Source organism: Gymnogyps californianus, unplaced genomic scaffold (assembly GCF_018139145.2).
Source record: "Gymnogyps californianus isolate 813 unplaced genomic scaffold, ASM1813914v2 HiC_scaffold_76, whole genome shotgun sequence".
NCBI classification, from domain to species: Eukaryota; Metazoa; Chordata; class Aves; order Accipitriformes; family Cathartidae; genus Gymnogyps; species Gymnogyps californianus.
Genome location: NW_026114469.1, coordinates 116,363 through 136,840, shown reverse-complemented (window position 1 = coordinate 136,840; position 20,478 = coordinate 116,363). Strand labels below are relative to the sequence as shown.

At 41.8% G+C, this 20,478-nt stretch overlaps 1 long non-coding RNA gene across 3 annotated transcripts; it reads right to left on the bottom strand.

Annotated features, from left to right (window-relative positions):
- Positions 1–2,326: 2,326 nt before the first annotated feature.
- On the bottom strand, positions 2,327–19,006 carry LOC127029114 (uncharacterized). Of its 3 annotated transcripts, XR_007768130.1 has the most exons (6): positions 18,943–19,006; positions 15,493–15,613; positions 13,976–14,084; positions 12,804–12,974; positions 8,383–8,508; positions 2,327–4,437 (listed from the first exon to the last, which is right to left on the bottom strand). It is a non-coding gene; the product is annotated as an uncharacterized LOC127029114 (long non-coding RNA). The 3 variants fall into 3 exon arrangements; XR_007768129.1 differs by lacking the exon at positions 12,804–12,974 and having other exon boundaries at positions 2,327–4,475; XR_007768128.1 differs by lacking the exon at positions 12,804–12,974.
- Positions 19,007–20,478: the final 1,472 nt, after the last annotated feature.

The following is a 20,478-nucleotide window of genomic DNA, read 5'->3' as shown; positions in this document are numbered from 1 at the left end:
AACTTTTTTTTTTGTAATTTCCATAAAAGGGACACAGAAAATGCAAAATTTTAGTATTCAGAAGGGTCAACATGCCTTTATTTATTTATGGGTAACTTTATTTGGGATGGTGTATTGGGTCTGGCTGAGATGGAGTTAATTTTCCCCATAGCAGCCCTCATAGTGCTGTGCTCTGTCTTGGTAGCTAGAACGGTGTTGATAACACACCAGTGTTTTGGCTACTGCTGAGCAGTGCTCACACAGCATCAAGGCTGTCTCTCCAACATTGCCCCCCCCACCAGTAGGCTGGGGGTGGGCAAGATCTTGGGAGGGGACATAGCCAGGACAGCTGACCCAAACTGACCAAAGGGATATTCCATACCATATGAAGTCGTGCTCAGAAATAAAAGCCAGGAGAAGGAGGAGGAAGGGGGGCATTTGTTATTTATGTTTGTCTTCCAGAGCAACCGCTATGCATACTGAAGCCCTGCTTCCCAGGAAGTAGCCAGACATGGCCTGCTGATGGGAAGTAGAGAATAAAATCTTTTGTTTTCCTTTGCTTTCGCGTGCCACCTTTGCTTTATTAAACTGTCCTTATCTCGACCCACGAGCCTTTCATTATATTTTGTCTCCCCTGTCCAGTTGAGGAGGGGGGAGTGATAGAGCGGCTTTGGTGGGCACCTGGCATCCAGCCAGGGTCAACCCACCACAGATGGCAAGTTGTGCACAGCAGAAGCTGGAGTTGGCAATATGTTGACATCAGTTATAACTGCGAGATACCATTAAACAGAGCAGAAGGAACTGTGCAGTGACCTTGCCAGATGTTCTTTGCACTCCTTTTGAAATTTCCCCATCCATAACTTAGCATGATTTTGTGCTGCTGGGAAGTTTTTCTCTTCATGCATCCCCTGTTGGAAAGAAAACCAGACCAGCAGTATTTATCTTACGAGCTGCGTGAATCATTTTCTTAAGACACGTAGCCTTATACAATATTGTCGTGGTTTAACCCCAGCTGGCAACTAAGCACCACACAGCCGCTCCCTCACTCCCCCCACCCAGTGGGATGGGGGAGAGAATCGGAAGGGCAAAAGTGAGAAAACTCGTGGGTTGAGATAAAGACAGTTTAATAGGGAAAGCAAAAGCTGCATGTGCAAGCAAAGCAAAACAAGGAATTCATTCACTACTTCCCATCGGCAGGCAGGTGTTCAGCCATCTCCAGGAAAGCAGGGCTCCATCACGCATAACGGTTACTTGGGAAGACCAACGCCATCACTCCGAACGTCCCCCCCTTCCTTCTTCTTCTTCCCCCAGCTTTATATGCTGAGCATGACATCATATGGTCTGGAATATCCCTTTGGTCAGTTGGGGTCAGCTGTCCCGGCTGTGTCCCCTCCCAGCTTCTTGTGCACCCCCAGCCTCCTCACGGGTGGGGTGGTGTGAGAAGCAGAAAAGGCCTTGACTCTGTGTAAGCACTGCTCAGAAATAACTAAAACATCCCTGTATTATCAACACTGTTTTCAGCACAAATCCAAAACATAGTCCCATACTAGCTACTATGAAGAAAATTAACTCTATCCCAGCCTAAACCAGCACAAATATAGACATTGACAGAAAGAAAATATCCACTAATGTTTACTCTGGGATAAACTTCACCATTAGCATGTTATTCAGCACAAATCACATGGAAGGAAGTATTTACACCCTCTCCCTTAAAATGCAATCCAGTCATGGAGAGAAGTATGTGTCACAGGGACAGGAGGGAGAATTTATTGCATCTAAGTTGGAAGCATTTAAATAAACATCATGAATAACTCTGTACCCAGTGTCATATGTATTCTTCTCAATGTGCTGTTTTGTATGAGTTACTATAGAATTGTAACTTGATAAACCTTGGTAGCACAGCTCTGGTCTTAGCGCAGAGCAAAGCAGTGCCCCTACATGCAGTGACATAGAATATACATGCCACACTGGCTGGTACTAATGTGGGGGTAAGGAGGCCCAAAGCTGCTTTTGGCCCACAGTAAATACATGGGTACAATGACTCATCTGACATTTATCAGGTTCACCATTGCATGTGTAGATCTGTAGCTGAAAAATAAACAAAAAGTTGAGATCAAAAGTTGTGCCCCTAACACCAAACAGGTTACACAACTTGCATTGCTATGAATAATTGTCATGTGCATACTGAATGCTGTTCTTGATGTGTCTTCCATTTAAAGTTGATGATGTTTGAGATTAGGAAGGAATGACCAAAATTCCTTATATTGACTACCAAAGACAGTCCTACCAAGTACTGGCTTACATAAAAAGAACAGTTGTTTATTTTCTCAGCAAAAAATGTCTTTGAAGAGAAGCAAAGGCACATAGCCAGGAGACAGCCACGTTTCATTTTGAGTTCTTTCTAGTTAACCTAAATTTTATAGATGGCAACCAAGAGACTAGAAATAGACTGCTAGGGCACACACAAAGCTTTTAGTATATGTCACTCCCTGTCTATTAATGATTCATTTATTTTGATGAGGCTCTTTAGTTTGGGGTTTGGTTTTTTTTTGTTTTGTAAATCCTATATATTTACAGCAGGCCAAAGACTTACCTCACAGGGCACTGCTATGTACTACTACTCCTAGGATGCAAGAACCTGTTCAAGGCCAAGAGCCTCCTCTGAGATGTAGGCTCTATCCACCCCAGGAGCTGTTGATCTCAAATCTGGAAATGAAGGTGTCACCAAACGTGACAAAAAGAACTTATCAACACCAATGAGATGCAGATAAGCAGGCACTCCTTTATTCAGCGCTGGGAACACGGGGGATAGCCCCGCCAAACTGTGTTCACCTTCACATCAAAATCCATCACCTTTTATACACGAGATGTTAACATATTTAATCATTCAATACATATTCATTGTTAGTCTATTAAATGATTGGTTAAAATTCCCTCGCCTACCATGCAAATTACTACGCATGCCCACTACGATTTTTTGAGACCTTTACTTCCTTAACCTTTTGGGTCGGTGGGTTTCTTGAGTCAGTGGTCTATGAGTCGGTGGTCGTGATCTCCCCCTGCCGGAATTACCTTTCCCTTAAGTTCACTTAAACTTGGCAACACTAAGCGGTCCTTCATGGACCGTTAACAAAGCAGACTATCATTCACTTTGGTTTCTACTCTGAGGCAGCTTCACAATGCCATATGTTGGTAGGGTCACTGATGCTTCAAGTCTCGCATGGTTCCTACCTTAATAGCCCCATTATTTCTAGTAATTAATTGTTTTAGGCACTTCACAACCCTTCTCTGATACATAGTATGCTCACTATTAAATTTTACTTTTACTATGATTATTTTATTAGGTATATATATATATATCTTATCAATATTCTTACCCTAAAACAATCATTGGTCAATTTCATTTAATTCTACTGATTGGAATCCTTGATTTTTAAATCAAGATGGGAAGGGTAAGGGGATTTCCAAGCAGCATAGCTGGTCTCCATGACAAATCTCCTTAGTTTCTCAAAACAAAACAAAAGCCATTAATTTCTAGTGAAGTTTCTATGGTTAATTGTTTCAATCTTAACAAACCCATGCTTCATAACTCTTCTATGTATGTAGAATCAAATTTTGATTGTTTTATCATTATTTTATCAGATTAATTTGCAACATTTCCCCCCTTTGAAAGTTTTGAAAATCATTTCAATACTTTCATCCTAATTTCTAGGGTTTGATTATTTTATAATACATTGATATACAACCTATTCACTGTATGCTGGTGGGAGCCTCGGGGTTGATTCTCTCTCATCCTGTTGTCTAGCTACTGCTTGGATAATCATCCGATTAAACGCAGTCTTGCTGTTTATTTGTTTTCTTAGACAATAGTAAATCAAAACGATTGTTGAAAAGATTATCAGCAAGACTAATGTAGTGCTAATGAATGATTTTACCCATTAACTCAAATTCCATCCTGTCAAAGTCTGGAATTTGAGCAAAATCAGCAAAATCACATCCCAATCCTAATGAATTTCCACATCTCACTGGCACTTCTTGTTCAGTTTGGTGGGGTTTTGTTCGTTTGTTTATTTGTTTGTTTTCCCCTGCAAACCAGGCTCCCACCAACATTAATCTCCAAATCAATATTCATTCTCCCCAGACTTCATAATGATATACAAGATTAGACATATTTCAGAGTTAACTTTGAAGTCTTAGGATCCCTATTAACAACTTTCCATGATGTTGGGGCTTTCTTCACCCTGGTATAATGTATCCACGCTTCCGATTCAGCTATCTTGATGGCAGTGAAGGTAGTCAACAGTACTTGAAAGGGTCCCTTCCAACATTCCTGAAGGGGTTCTGAAGTCCAGGTCTTCACATAGACGTAATCTCCTGGTTGGAAATCATGTACTGGATTCTCCAAAGTCAAAGGTCAGTTCCACACCAGAAAACTCCTTAGGGCTGTCAAGGTGCATCCTAGAGAAATCAAATACTGATACAAATCATGTGGGAATCTGTATAAAAGGGAAACAACAGAATTTGGAGATTCATACGGTTTTCCATATAGAATTTCATATGGGCTTACCCCCATGCCTGTCCTCGGCTATACCTGTATTCTTAAAAGGGCCAAGGGTAAAGCCTGAGGCCATTTTAAATTTGACTCCTGACTTTTCTTACCAATTTGTCTTTTTATACTCCGATTCATTCTTTCTATTTTTCCACTAAATTGTGGTCTCCATGGTGTATGTAAATCCCATTGGATTCCTAATGCTTTACTCGTTTCCTGTACTATTTCGGCTATGAAGTGTGGTCCCCTATCTGATGACATTCCCAGGGGAACCCCAAATCTTGGTATTATTTCTCGCAACAGTCGCTTTACTACTTCTCAGGCTTGGTTGGTGCGACAAGGAAATGCTTCAGGCCACCCAGAAAAGGTATCCACTAACACCAGTAAATGCCGGTATCCTCCTGATTTTGGTAATTCCGAAAAATCTATTTGCCAGTAATGTCCTGGCTCTGTTCCTAATCTTAGATGTCCTAAGAGGGGTCTCTTTCTATTTATTGGGTTATATTTTAAATAAATCTCACACTTCATTGTTATTGCTTTGATTATTCCCATCATTTTTACAGAAACCATGCTTTTCTTCAAAAGGGCCATTAACGCTTCAGCTCCCCAATGACATTCTCTATGCTTAATTTGAGCCATTTCCCTCATTACTACTGGAGGTACTACTACCTGACCTTGTTCATTTACTAGCCACCCCACCAAATTCTTTCTTGCTTTTGATAATTGACCCAATTTCTCATCTTCTGGTGAATATTTAGGCCTTTGCTGTTCTATCTGCTAGTCTATTTCCTACCATTTCCTTAGTAGTTCCTGTTTGATGTGCTTTACAGTGCATGATTGCTACAGCCTTTGGCTGCTGGACAGCTTTCAATAGAGCTACTATTTCTTCTTTATGCTTAATAGGCGATCCTTGTGCTGACAAGAGTCCTCTTTCTTTCCACAAGATTCCACGGGCATGTACCACTCCAAAAGCATATTTAGAGTCTCTCCATATATTTACTCGTTTCCCTTGACTTATTACCAGAGCTCTTGTTAGGGCTATGATTTCTGCCTTCTGGGCTGATGTATTACTGGGCAGAGCTTCAGCCTCTATAACCTGTGTTTCCGTAGTAATTGCATATCCCGCATATCGAGTTCCACTTTCCACAAAGCTGTTGCCGTCTGTAAAACAGTTCCCAATCTGGTTCTGTTAGTGGAATATCTTTTAAATCTGACCTGCTGGAATAGACATACTCAATAGCAGTCAGACAGTCATGCTCAATCGGTCCTTCTGCTTGTTGAACATTCAAAAAGACAGCAGGATTAACAATATTAGTAGTCTTCAAAGTAACATCATCTTGTTCTAGCAACACAACCTGATACTTCATCATTCTACTCGGGGATAACCAGTGCCCTCCTTTTTGTTCCAAAACTTGAGAAACCATGTGGGGTACATATACAGTCATTTTATGCCCCAAGGTCAATTTTCAAGCTTCTTGGATTAACATAACCGTAGCTGCCACTGCTCATAGGCAACTAGGCCATCCTTTACTTACTGTGTCAAGTTGTTTGGAAAAATACCCCACCGGCCTCTTCCAGCTTCCAAGATACTGTGTAAGTACTCCGAGGGCTATACGTTGTCTCTCATGTACAAAGAGCTGAAAGTCTTTGTTTAAATCCAGTAATCCCAGGGCTGGAGCCATCATTAAAGCCCTTTTTAAATCTTGATACGCTTTTCTTTGTTCTGGTCCCCACACAAAAGGTGGTCCCTTTAAGGCTTCATACAAGGGCTTAGCCATCAGTCCATAATTCATTATCCATAACTGGCACCAGCCGGTCATTCCCAGAAAGGCACGCAACTCCCGTATATCTTTGGGTTCAGATATTTTACATATAGCCTCTTTCCGACTCATCCCCAGCTGTGTCTGTCCTTTCGAGACTTCAAAGCCCAAATATGTAACAGTCGTTTGAGCAATTTGTGCCTTGTTCTTAGACACCTTATATCCACTTTGTCCCAAAAAGTTCAAAAGATTTATAGTTACCTGCAAACAGGTGTCCTTTGTCTGAGTAGCCACTAAGATGTCATCCACATACTGCAAAACAAATGTTCTTTATCTAAATTTGAGTCCGTCTTCCATCCTTCCAATTCCTTCGCTAATTGATTTCCAAATATAGTCGGACTGTTCTTGAATACTTGTGGAAGTCTAGTCCATGTTAGTTGAGTCTTTCGTCCTGTATATGGGTTCTCCCACTCAAAGGCAAAGAGTTTCTTGCTCCCTTCTTCAAGAGGTATACAAAAGAAAGCATCCTTTAAATCAAGCACTGTAAACCACTCATGTTTTTCATTCAAAGTAGTTAATAAAGTATAGGGATTTGCTACAACAGGATGCATATCTTTGACGATTAAGTTTATTGCTCCAAGATCTTGCACTAACCTATTTTCAAAACTAATTTGTACTTTTAACTTACTCAACAAATCTCTCCCTATTAAAGATACCAGACATTCTGGCATATACAAAAAATCGTGTGTTAAATTTTTATTTGAAATTTCAAATTAAGTGGCTCCAAAAATGGCCTGCTTTCAGCTTTTCCTGTGGCACCTACAACATTTGCTATTTTATCACTGATTTTTCCTTTACAAGTATTTAAAACCAAATATGTAGCCCCGGTATCTACTAAAAATTCCACTTTTTCTGTCCCCAGCTTTATTATAACCAGAGGCTCTGCTGGGGTTTTAGCCTCCAGTTTCCTTCATTCCTCAAGAGTCATCATTCTTTCAGCAGCTTGTCTTATTTTAGGGCATTCTCTCCGCCAGTGCCCTTCCTCTTTACAATAGGCACATTGATTTATTCAAAGAGGAGGTCTGGAATTGCCAAGATCTCCAAAACCACCTCTGAACTAGAACTCTCGCTTTTTTGTCGTCCTTGATTTCCTTGATCCAAATTCAGAGAAACCTCTGATTCAATTTTTTTCTTCCTGAATTGCTTTGGCTTTTATACATCTTTTCCCTATATCACAAGCAGAACAACACTTCTTCACTTTTCTTTTCCCTTGTTCTGCAATCAAACTCATAGCCAAAACATCTCTATTTATTAAATGGCAATCATTCTGCCAATCTGTTTGATTCCTCAAATAAAAGAATAAATCTACATATGGAACTTCATCCCATTTTCCTTGTCTTTTACAAAACAACATTAACTGCAATATCGTATTATAATTTAGAGTTCCATTTTCTGGCCATTTTTTTCCTGATCATCCAACGTATACAGTGGCCACCAATGATTACAATATTCAACCATTTTATGCTTTAACAAATCTCCCCCTGCTTCTGCCCAATGTTTTAAAAGGCATCCCAGGGGTAAAGTTTTAGGAATCTGATCATTATCAACCAAGTTACCAGTATTCTTACTCTTAAACATATTCTTAACTCCTGTTCCGAGTTTCTTAGCCATAATACTACCAAATATACACAAATAATTATATACAGCACAAATAAATATACACAAATAATTCTATACAACACAAATATACACAAATACTTACATACAAACAGTAAAATCCTATAGCATATAGGTTTCACTTATTCCCAATTCCATACGGGTTTCACTTATTGCCAATTCCGTGCACAAATACTTACATACAAACAGTAAAATCCTATAGCATATAGGTTTTACTTATTCCCAATTCCGTATGTCCAACCCTGCAATAGCTTTCGCTTATGTCTTACGGGCAGACGCCTAGGCTTTTCCTGATGAATACCCTATTCAGTCCAACCCTGCGCAGCTTTCGCCATGTCTGACAGGCAGACCGGGGGACTCTAACCCCTATTTACCAAGGGACTCTAACCCCTTTCCAGATTTAAAGAAGTGCCTTACCACTCTCCAGGGGACGTCACAAAGAGCCTTATGGATCGGGGATCGATGGGTATCCCCGAGAATTCCTCGGTGCCGGCTGGAACCGATCAGGTCCCTGACTCCCTTGGTCTCTCAGCGAGGTCCCATCTGGGTCACCAAACGAGACGAAAAGAACTTATCAACACCAATGAGATGCAGATAAGCAGGCACTCCTTTATTCAGCGCTGGGAACACGGGGGATAGCCCCGCCAAACTGTGTTCACCTTCACATCAAAATCCATCACCTTTTATACACGAGATGTTAACATATTTAATCATTCAATACATATTCATTGTTAGTCTATTAAATGATTGGTTAAAATTCCCTCGCCTACCATGCAAATTACTACGCATGCCCACTACGATTTTTTGAGACCTTTACTTCCTTAACCTTTTGGGTCGGTGGGTTTCTTGAGTCAGTGGTCTATGAGTCGGTGGTCGTGATCTCCCCCTGCCGGAATTACCTTTCCCTTAAGTTCACTTAAACTTGGCAACACTAAGCGGTCCTTCATGGACCGTTAACAAAGCAGACTATCATTCACTTTGGTTTCTACTCTGAGACAGCTTCACAATGCCATATGTTGGTAGGGTCACTGATGCTTCAAGTCTCGCATGGTTCCTACCTTAATAGCCCCATTATTTCTAGTAATTAATTGTTTTAGGCACTTCACAACCCTTCTCTGATACATAGTATGCTCACTATTAAATTTTACTTTTACTATGATTATTTTATTAGGTTTTTTTATATATATATATATATATCTTATCAATATTCTTACCCTAAAACAATCATTGGTCAATTTCATTTAATTCTACTGATTGGAATCCTTGATTTTTAAATCAAGATGGGAAGGGTAAGGGGATTTCCAAGCAGCATAGCTAGTCTCCATGACAAATCTCCTTAGTTTCTCAAAACAAAACAAAAGCCATTAATTTCTAGTGAAGTTTCTATGGTTAATTGTTTCAATCTTAACAAACCCATGCTTCATAACTCTTCTATGTATGTAGAATCAAATTTTGATTGTTTTATCATTATTTTATCAGATTAATTTGCAACAAAGATATTAATAGCAATTTCTTCTCCCTCTGCCCCCCCCTTTAAATTAACTTGGAGAGGAAGTGAGTTGATCAGATCTGCTACTTAAAAACCCTTCATGATAATCCATGTCACCCTGTTACTGCCCAGTTTCTACACTTCCATTTTGTAGCAAGAACATTTTTATAGCAACCAACCTAGTAGCTTCAGGACTCTGCATATTCCAGGTTCCACGCTAGCAGACCCTCCTATCACTATAAATCACTTCTGCACTGTAGGCTCCCATCACCTATCCACTTCATAAAATGAATCAAGGTCCTTATCTGCAAAGCTCTCAGTGCCTTAAGATATCACTTACTTGAGGTCAAACTCATCTCTTTATAGCAGCTCTTGCCAGGGACTACACACCTACAAACACCCAAATTTAAGCTTTCAAAGGGCTGAACAAGAAGTTCTCCCAGGAACAGAATCCAAACTTTGGATTTTCTTCCAAGGAAGACCTGTTTCTGTCCCAGTGTGGCTGTCATCACATCAAAGTGAAACACATGCCCCTTCGATAAAGCTAAACGATACTCAGTAAAATCCCCTGCAGAGCTACATACACATTATTAATGGGGAACACATTAAATGTCCCCTCCATTTTGTCGTGGACTCCTTCACAATTCTGAGTGGTACTTCAATTCTGCAGATAGACACCTTGAAACGGGGAGCAGGGGGAAGAGCTTTCTATTGAACTAGGCGAGGATGATTTTCCCCTGCCTTTTATTCAGCACTTTTACTGAGAGATTTTTAAAGGCAGGCATAATCTTCTGATGTGCTGATTTGAAATATCATGCGGAATGCTTATTTACTATTTCAATTACTTTAACTTCCAAATCATTCTCTATTAACATGCTTGCTCTATAATATATAACTGAAGGTGACCCCTCCTCAGGTTGCTGTAATTTCCTTTCCTTACTGCTTCATAGCTCCTTACATTGAATTTCATTAGTATCTAGTAACCCAGTATGCTTGGTCTAAGTAGGTCATCCTGAATTTAGTTACTGCCCTCCTTTTGTATAAACCCAACCTCTTTATATGTCTGTAGCTATGCTGAGCTGCACTCACCAAGGGAGGACCAGAGTAGGATCTAAACTTGAGATCACAGCCCTTATACTGGGGCTCTGTACAGACCTCATAGCAAGCTACAGACACTATCACAAAGGCCTTAAAAATCTAAATAAACAGCAAGTGAAAGATGATCCTCATTTTACAGATAGGAAAATGAGGCACTAAAAGATGATGCATCTATCCCAAGTCCATGGCAGAGCACAGAAAGGACAGCGGATCTGCTCTAGCCCTGTAATACTTTTACCACTCAGCTGTCAGTGTAATTGTCTAACATAGATTTTGATTTCCCAGCCAAATCTTCAGCCCACAGATTTGTACTTGAAACATATTTGCTCTTTCTGTGCAGAACAACAACATTATACATTCAGATTTTTGCAGGCACTCTCAGTGCTAGACAAATTTGACAAATTAATTGATTTAATTTCCTGCTCTGTGTGCAACAGGCAACCAATTCACATGTGCAAAAAAACCCAGCATAACTAGTAATTATACCACTATTAGGTTTTGTGATTAAAGCTCATCTGCACACCCACAAAGGAGCTCAGAGAGACAATGGCAGGAGGGGGAGCCCAAATAACACACTCCCAGGCTCCTCCCAGGTGGCCATCAGCCCATCACAGTCCCATCTCCAGAAGCCCAGAGGAGCACAGGGGCACAACAGCCAGCAGGAACCCAAATCAAGGACTCCCAAGGAACAAACACCTTGCCCAGGCCCCTCCCAGGGCTGGCCCAGCAGAGCCATCAGCCCCACAGTCCAGGCGTGAAACCCATCACCATGAGTCATCAGGAGCAGCTCTCTGGATCACCTTTCCAACTAAGGGGGTCACTGCCTAGGGGTGCGGGACACACTATGGGATGCAGGGGAAAAGCAGTTTGGGATTGCACAGGACTTACGGGACATTTAGGGGAAGAACCAAAGGTGGGAAAAGGGAGGGGTTTAGGTGATTTGGGGAGGAACAAGAGTGGGAAAATAGAGGGATAAGGGGATAAAAAGGGCCAGTTGAGTGTAAATAGTTGGCTGGTCAGTATGCTTGTCTGGCTACACCCTGCACCTGATCAGCAGTCTGTCCTATCTTCTTATTAAATTCCTTTCTAACCCTTTCCTGGGTGAGGGGCGCCCTATTCTGTGTGCATATGGAGGTCCGAGTGCCACCAACTGGAGTCAGACCACAGGTCAGAGGGCCCACATGTCCCTGGTGCTGGCAACTGGAGCAAGCGCTGGTGTGCGAGCAAGTATGATCATTAATAAAGATCAAGCCAGACTAGCCAATGAATAAGCGAAACAGCCTGGGAGCAAGGGGGTAAGTGAGTCTCTAAGGACCAGCTCTGGGTGTGAGAGCACCTATGTATCTTCTAAGGGCGAGAGCATGGGGGTCAGGCACAGGGTCAGCTATGGGACCAGAGAAGTCCTGGCCAGCTGTGTGTGGAACAAGGCTGGGGCCTCGGGGGCTTGTACAGCCAGGTGCCAGCAACAGGGGAGACAGAGATCCAGGGCCAGCTACTGGGCAGACTGAGTGCCTGAGCCTAGCTGCTGGAAGGATCTACCTTGAACATATGAGTGTGTGTGTATGTGTATATTCTCACTTGCAGACTTCCATCCTGCTCAGTCAGAGTGCTGTCTGTGTTTGTGCAAGTGCTCCGAGTGTCTGTGATCAGACAGATCACAGGGGATGTGAGCCTTCCCCTGTACTCAGCACAGGTGAGGCCACACCTGGAGTCCTGTGTCTAGTTACAGGCTCCTCAGTACAAAGAGGGACATGGACATACTGGAGAGAGTCCAATGAAGGGCCACCAAGATGATTAAGGGACTGGAGCATCTCTCCTATAAGGAAAGGCTGAGAGAGCTTGGACTGTTTAGCCTAGAGAAGGCTCAGGAGGCATCTTAATGTATATAAATACCTGAAGGGAGGCTGTAAAGAAGATGGAGCCAGGCTTTCTTCAGTGGTGCCCAGTGATAGGACAAGAGGCAATGGGCACAAACGGAAACACAGGAGGTTCCGTCTGAACATCAGGAAACACTTTTTTACTGTGAGGGTGACTGAGCACTGGAAGGGGTTGCCCAGAAGGGTTGTGGAGTCTCCCTCCTTGGAGATATTCAAAAGCCATCTGGACATGGTCCTGGGCAACCAGCTCTAGGTGGCCCTGCTTGAGCAGGAGAGCTGGACAAGATGACCTCCAGAGGTCCCTTCCAACCTCAACCATTCTGTGATCTGTATGGCCAGCCACGTACATATACAGTGTATATGTGTATGCATACCTGCCAGGAATACACCTTCAGTCTCACTACTGTGTGGATCTGGGGACATGGAGCAGCAGTAGCCTCACCTCTCTCAGGCTGTTGGATCCAGCATGATATATTTTCCTCTAACAGTTGATGCATTGAGCAAGCCAAAACAAAAAGCAAGTGTCACATAACCAGTGTCTGACTCTGTTAAAACACACAAACAATTCTACACTTGAAGAGCAGAAATGAGAAATCTTTCTTTCCAATTATTCAACAAAGAGTTTAGACAATTCTGTAAGAAACATGTACCACCAAGATTAAAAAAAAAAAGTAGTAATTCACCTGCTTCCAGCTCTCTTAACTTCAGATATTTTTCATCTTTCTATGGGAGCTCCACCAAACTGCTAGTGTAATGTTCCCTCCCCATTTTATGAAGCCTTAATTCCACTGATGGAAGACAGAAGCATAACCTACAGCTGAGCCACTGCATCTCTTTCCTCCCTGTGTCCTTCACCAATTTGAATATGTTCTTACAGTTTTGTATGTTATCCGTACTGTAGTTGGAAAAAAAATCTAGTGAATTTGACTCCAGAGTACTCTGAAACATTAAGAAATATCTTGAATTCCTGGAGGACAGGGGAAATCCCAAGTAGCCTGCCACTGAACTTTCCTATGTTGGCAAGTCCTTACATAACACAGACTTCCTTCCAGAGAAAAGTCATGACCTCAGAGGACAGTTAAATCACTATTTTAGCTGGCAGAGCACATTGCCACCAGTGAATCAGTGATTTCTGTAAAAGGGAAGAAGAAAGCAGCACAGGTACTTTGCCAAAGGAGGATTTCTGCACACAGTTCATCTTTAGTGGTATGAGCTAAAAGAAGCCCACAGGAGTGCTGTAGAGGGAGTACATGAGCCAAACATAGATTCTTAGTGGAACTGCATTTGGATAAGTGCACAGCATAAGCAGGAGACAACATTCTGGATTAACCATGGCTGGGAATCAGGAAAAACAAACGCATGCAGTTGCACTCTCCTAAATTTCACTCAATCCTGGAAGCCAATATAACAATATTAGTAATCCTGACATTTCTTTGCCCTTCCTAGAAGCTTTAGGTGGCATTTAAATAGTTAATAATGTTGTCATATCATTGTGAACTTTCACCATCATTATCCTTAATGAATGGATGACTGGAAAACAACTCACTTGTGAATGCCAAAGCTTCAGGCTGTCAGCAAACATGAGATCTCTAGTTTACCACTGGTTCACTTCTGAATGTTAACATTACAGCCATAAACATTAGAGTCTTCATTTCCTTTTATAAAACAGAAGCCTAAAATTAGGGAACAGTCAAAAGGAAAGATTTTCTGCAAGCTGCTGTCTCTGGTCCTTCCTATTGTTAATATTCACATCTGTATTTTCCCCTACTTCAGAGGTGTCTCTTACCAGTACATGTTCTCCAGCATAAACCATACCTAATGACATATTTTAGTAATAGTAATCACATACTGAGGTGTCCACTAAATAAACTACACTTTTCACTGGGCATGATGGAGAATTACTATAAACTTTCCCAGACACTGGAGATAAACCAAAGAGATTCCTATTTTTCACAGAAATGAAGATTGGCAAAGTTCTCAGTTAAGTTGTTTTGCCAGTGAGCTATTTAATTAAACCACACTCCTACTTTGCAGGTAGTATGATCATTTTCAGATAAAAGATAAAGTAATTTTGTTGCAGTTCTCTTTTACATGCAGTTATTTATCCTGGTTTCAGCTGGGACAGAGTTAACTCTCTTCCTAGTAGCTGGTACAGTGCTGGGTTTTGGATTTAGTGTGAGAATAATGTTGATAACACGCTGATGTTTTAGTTGTTGCTAAGTAGCTCTTATCTTAAGCCAAGGACTTTTCAGTTTCCCATGCTCTGCCAGCAAGCAGGTGTGCAAGAAGCTGGGAGGGGGCATAGCCAGGACAGCTGACCTGAACTAGCCAAAGGGATATTCCATACCATGGAATGTCATGCCCAGTATCTAAACAGGGGGGAGTTGGCCGGGAGGGGCAGATCGCTGCTTGGGCATCAGTCAGCAGGTGGTGAGCAATTGCATTGTGCATCACTGGTTTGTTTGGGGGTTTTTCCCCCCCCCCCTCCTTTTTTTGTTATATTCCTTTTCATTGCTATTATTATTTCATTATTATTATTGTTAGTATTATATTTTACTTTAGTTATTAAACTGTTCTTATCTCCACCCATGAGTTCTACCTTCTTTCCCAATTCTCCTCCCCATCCCACTGGGGGGGGGGCGGGGAGTGAGGGAGCAGCTGTGTGGTGCTTAGCTGCTGGCTGGAGTTAAACCACGACATTATTCCAAAACCAAATTAGTTTATTAAAAAAAATTAAAATAATTAAAAAACCCACAGTCTACAGAACTTAAGTCTCTAGGTGTTCCTCTTCAAAAGGTCACATTTTTATCAATATTGGAACACACTCGTCTTTCTCTTTCTGCTTAATGAGCAGCCTCAATGGCAGTGTTCTGTACATACCTATCAGATTTCATCCAAGAGATAACTGCAGGGCCAAAGTACATGAGGTGACTTGCAATCAGATTGTAAAACACTCACAGCAGGAAAGGAAACAAAGGTAGGTTTAGATTTCTTTTCCCTGCTATATTAGGTTGTCACACATTTATGTAATTGTGCCAGACCAAAAAAATAGCGTCTACTTACCCAGATATGCAGTTGCACCATATGCCATTGAATATACAAAATCCAATAATCTTTATGAAGTTTTCTGCTTAGTGAATATCTCTGTCCAAGTGCACAGATTTTTTTCCCCTGCAGCCAGTATCTAATAGCCAGACAAATAATAAAACAATTATGTTTAATACTTCTGCTTCTCTTAGTGCCTTGATATCTCTGAAGTTGCTTCTTTGTGACTTTCAGTCACTGCTTTGCCTCTGCTACTTGAGGCAAATGAAAAAAGAACAGACTTTGAGAGCACAGTTAATTACTAAGGATGGTTCACAGCTCTTGCAGCAAACAGTGTTATTTCCCTGTAAGTATGTGTATATGCATATACACATATATACTTATGCAATGAACTATATACACACATATTTTGATTTAATACAGGCACGCTTGCTGGGCCCTGCCTTAACTGCAATGGAATATCTTAAGCTTCTTAAGTTGTTGTTTGGTACCCAACATGCGTTCAACTTCAGCTGCTAAGTCCAAGAGGATACCCTTTCAGTAGTCTGCACTGTTTAAGTGCTTGGGCAGGAGACAGAGACTACAAATTCTAGGAAGGTTTTTGTTTTTTTTTTTTTTTTAAATATCCTTGATTAATAAGATACCCACCTCCATCCAAAAGCAGCTAACTTCCTCAGTTTAAATAGTAACAGCAACATTCCCAGAACTCAACCATCTAAACAATTATTGAATTGCCTCTCACTGTGAGCTAAGAAATCCTTTATTGGAAGAAGTATTATCAGCCATCTTCTAAAGAACATATAATAATAAAAGATCTGGACAAAGTCACTTAACCTTTTCTTTTTGAGGTCTTTATTCAATTTTTTACAGATAAAGGAAATGGGTTGTTTCAGTTGTCAAGACAGAATTCCTGAGTTCAGAAAAGGATGTGCATTCCTTCCCAGTTTCTGAAGTTACTTTCTTGAACAAGAATTTATTCAGCATCAAGTTGCTCTTTAGTTTTCTGATATTGTTGCACAACGCCTAGAACATTTTTTGTTTGTTTGTTTCTGTCCCTGCTGGAGTATTTCCTCACTTCAAGAGTTCTCTTTTATCCAAGTAGATTGCTGAAGAGTGGACAGTGCAGATTAACTCTGCCTAGAAAATACAAAGTTTGTACCAAGAGGCCTTTTATAGAAGACACTTCAGTGACTTCACATCAAGCACAGAAGGAGATCATAGAAATTTTTAGCACCGTGACAGAGAATACTTCAATGAATACTTCTTAACTACTAGGAAGACACAAAGCTACCATCTCTACTTTTCTTTTCCTGGGGTTGAAGTTTGTTAGCATTACTGAAGTGTTATTTCAGATTTCTTTTCCAACCTGGGAGTTTATGATACATGAGTACAGACACTGATGCTTTATCTATAGTAGTTGCTTTGCACTGCTTTTTGCCACCAATATAGTAAGGATACTTCATTTTCCCACCGAGTATTCTTCTAACATCTTCTCACCACCACCATCACCCCCCAAATAAAATTTACCATTGCCTGGTTTTGCAGTAGCAGCATGCCCTTCTTTTATCACTGAGAACTTTTCTTCCTAGCTATTTTCTGCCAGCATAGAAAACATCACACTGTTGAAGACTAAATGGAGTCGGGTTCAAGGAATTATTAAGAAAGAGTGGCACCCCATGAGCTTGTCTCTGTACCATTTATGATTAGTGTGGTGGGTTGACCCTGGCTGGATGGCAGGTGCCCACCAAAACCGCTCTATCACTCCCCCTCCTCAACTGGACAGGGGGAGAAAATAAAACGAAAGGCTCGTGGGTCAAGATAAGGACAGGGAGAGATCACTCACCAATTACCTTCTCGGGCAAAACAGACTCGACTTGGGGAAAAATTAGTTTAATTTATTACTAGTCAAATCAGAGCAGGATAATGAGAAATAAAACCAAATCTTAAAACACCTTCCCCCCACCCCTCCCTTCTTCCGGGGCTTAACTTTACTCCTGAATTTCTCTACCTCCTCCCCCTGAGCGGCGCAGGGGAATGGGGAAGGGGGGTTGCGGTCAGTTCATCACATGTTGTTTCTGCTGCTCCTTCCTCCTCAGGGGGAGGACTCCTCACACTCTTCCCCTGCTCCAGCATGGGGTCCCTCCCACGGGAGACAGTCCTCCACAAACTTCTCCAATGTGAGTCCTTCCCACGGGCTGCAGTTCTTCATGAACTGCTCCAGCATGGGTCCCATCCACAGGGTGCAGTCCTTCAGGAACAGACTGCTCCAGCATGGGTCCCCCGCAGGGTCACAAGCCCTGCCAGCAAACCTGCTTCAGCGTGGGCTCTTCTCTCCACAGGGCCACGGGTCCGCAGGTCCTGCCAGGAGCCTGCTCCAGCACGGGCTTCCCATGGGGCCACAGCCTCCTTCGGGCATCCACCTGCTCCAGCATGGGGTCCTCCAGGGGCTGCAGGTGGATATCTGCTCCACCATGGACCTCCATGGGCTGCAGGGGGACAGCCTGCCTCACCAGGGGCTGTAGGGGAATCTCTGCTCTGGTGCCTGGAGCACCTCCTCCCCCTCCTTCTTCACTGACCTTGCTGTCTGCAGAGTTGTTCCTCTCACTCCTCTCTCTAGCTGCAACTGCCACTCCCCTGTAACTTCTTTTCCCTTTCTTAAATATGTTATCACAGAGGCACTACCACTGTTGCTGATTGGCTCGGCCTTGGCCAGTGGCGGGTCCATCTTGGAACCCGCTGGCATTAACTTTATCAGACATAGGGGAAGCTTCTAGCAGCTTCTCACAAAAGCCACCCCTGTAGCCCGCCCCCCCCGCTACCAAAACCTTGCCATGCAAACCCAGTACAATTAGAACAATACATTCAGGTACCTAGACTGGTGCTCATCCTAGCTCCTGATCATAGCCCAACTCAAAGTAGGCAGGTATCTAGATCAATACACTGCTTCTCGCTTCTGGAGAACAGGAACACCTATTGCATTCTATATAGCTTGCTCACCACATTCACTGCCCCCTGCCCTTATTGATACTGCTGATGGAAAGATCAAGGTGTGCAGGAGAGTGATGGCTGCTGCTTACAGGAGAAGGAAGGGGCCTTCTAGCAGCAGCATGAAACAGCAACCTGGTGGATAAACTAGCGGAACTTGGGAAGACACTGGGGAAGTGACACATTAAAGGCAGATTTTTCAGAAGCCACAAACTGCAAAATCAGCATGTTTGAAAGAATCAAAGCATATGAAAAGGCACTTAAACGAGTGCAAAGCTTTTAAGTACCTTCTGCATGGAAGGAAATCTAGTGTTACTGATTCTATGACAAGATTTGCTTAGACTTACAACAGCTTACACCACCACCAACTGCATAGTACTCATCCACAACCTCACCTAAGACAAAATACATTGCACAGAGTAAATAGGAAAGCCTAAATTTCACATTAATGAGGAGGCTAAGCAACAACATAAGCATCCTTACCTTGTTTGAAGAACCAGGCAGATGAATAATAGACAAGCAAGCTGAACCCTGCATTTCTTCCAGTCCTCTCACATCCCAACTAATACCATTTAGAAATAGCACAAACTGCTTAAGGCATGGCAAGGGCCAAATCTTCCTAAGTGCTTCCCATTTCAACATGGGCTTGGAGTCAGCCACAGCTGTGGCAGAGGAAGATTGGGAAACAGGAAACACCTGGGAGCAATTGGGAACAGTAAAGAGACAGAGAACACAATATGAAACAACAATGGAATGGCTAGAAAAGGGTCATCAGAGGTGGAGGGAAATTTGAACTCATAGGTTTTTATGTTTGAATAGCCACCATTCCTCATCCTCTGCACCAGACTTTCACAAAGAACTACACATCACTGGCAGAAAGGGGCTGACTTGTTTGGCAGCTGATTCTAACTAGCAGTGCAACACAAGGGCAGATGGGAGAGGCAGAATGGACAGCTGAGTTCAGTGGGGGTGAAGGCAAGTCATCACAGCTGGAGAAACACTTCTGCACAAAGAGAATCAGAAAGAGTTGGAAAATTAATCCCAGGCATAGACAGAGATGACAGATTTTGCATAGGCATAGTTTAGATAGCCAGCAGACACTTCTGGACTAAACATCTATCATCATCTGCAACTGCAGAGAGATGAATAATGATGTGATTCTTTCCAGTTCTTTGTTTCCTAATTAAGAGAATCTATACTTGATTCAGTAAGTCATCTATGTAACAATTATCTTACCGTGAAAGCTCTGGACCAATTTTCCTCATCCAGTGCCTCATCTTCTTGATGCTGTTTGTTACCAATTAAGAATAAATCTAAATAAACTCTGAAATGAAGTGTACACTGCCTTTTAAGTATATTATGACTACTGTGCATAACTATAAAGATCTCAAAATTCTGATGGTAATGTTCTACAGAACAGAAGACTTTTGAAGACCTCTTTAATAAGGATCTTGCCATAATTCTCTCATCCTTGGAGTATTTTTTTTTCTCTTTTTAAATTATGGAAGCAATAGGGAAGAGACTTCAAAAGCTATAAAAAAAAATTAATTTGTGCAACTTTCTTGGAAAAGTGTCTGTTGCTTATTTATTACAAGATCTCGCTAGTTACTTTCATTTATGCTATAAACAAACACTACTATGTTTTAACGGAGTTAATAGCATGACCAACTGCATTTTCTAGAAAAACTGTGAAAGTGTCTCCTGTATCTTCTAGTTTAAGCCTTTTCCTTACTACTGCCCATCACCAGAATTCAATGGTTTGGCTGGACCATCATTTCATAGTAAGAGAATGAAACATGATAGTCTGTTTAAGGTATAATAATTAACAACAAGAAGATCAAAGTCTAAAGCTGCAGCATTTACATTTAACTATTCATACTCAACTGAAAAAGAGGTTTAGCAACCAGTATTACAGTAACCCTCAATCCATCCCACTCCTACCACTTTGATGCCAGTGCCAGCAATAGATGCCCAGAGCCTGGAGAGGGATCACAGGTCAGCAGGAGAGCATCTGAAGAG